Here is a 642-nt window from a genome sequence, read left to right on the forward strand (position 1 = left end):
GAGGACCCGCCAGGCCATCCCAGCTGGAGGAGACTCTCGTGATGAGGAGGTGCTGAGGGTGGGCAGGAGTCCAGGCTGGAGCCTAGGAGGCTCCCGAGGAGGAGGGTCCCCTCACCCGAGGGGCTTCGGGCGTGCAGCCTGCCCCTCTCCCCCCAGGCAGCGCCAAGCCACACACACGCGTAGGCCTGCTTCACTGCCGGGCCTGGGGGCATCTCAGCCTCGTCCTGCCCAGCCCTGCAGACGCCCCGAGTTCTCAGGCAGGCTGGCGGGGAGCTGGGGGGCTGTACTCTGTGCTGCCAAGTGTCCCCAGGGACCCCGGTGCCAAATTTCAGACTTGGACCCGTGGCCCGCTCTCGGGGTCTGTGGCATGGCTCAGATTCCCCGCGGGGCCGCGCCGTGCAAGCTGTCTGAACTGTGCATCTGTTGATTTCCTTCTGCAGTGCTGGGGTCTGAACTCGGGCCTCGCGGGGTCCTCGGCCGCCGACCCCTTCACGTCCCTGTCCACCTCTCCTTGCCCCCCCCCCCCCGGGCCTGGCTGCTGGGCCACGTCCCGCCTTCTGGCTTCGGGGGGTCACACACGTCTGCACCGGCTTCGGGCGACAAAGCTGTCACAGAAGGGCTGGGTCCGCCCTGGGTGGCATG

This window comes from Dipodomys ordii, unplaced genomic scaffold, assembly GCF_000151885.1.
Source record: "Dipodomys ordii isolate 6190 unplaced genomic scaffold, Dord_2.0 Scaffold71, whole genome shotgun sequence".
Lineage (NCBI taxonomy): Eukaryota > Metazoa > Chordata > Mammalia > Rodentia > Heteromyidae > Dipodomys > Dipodomys ordii.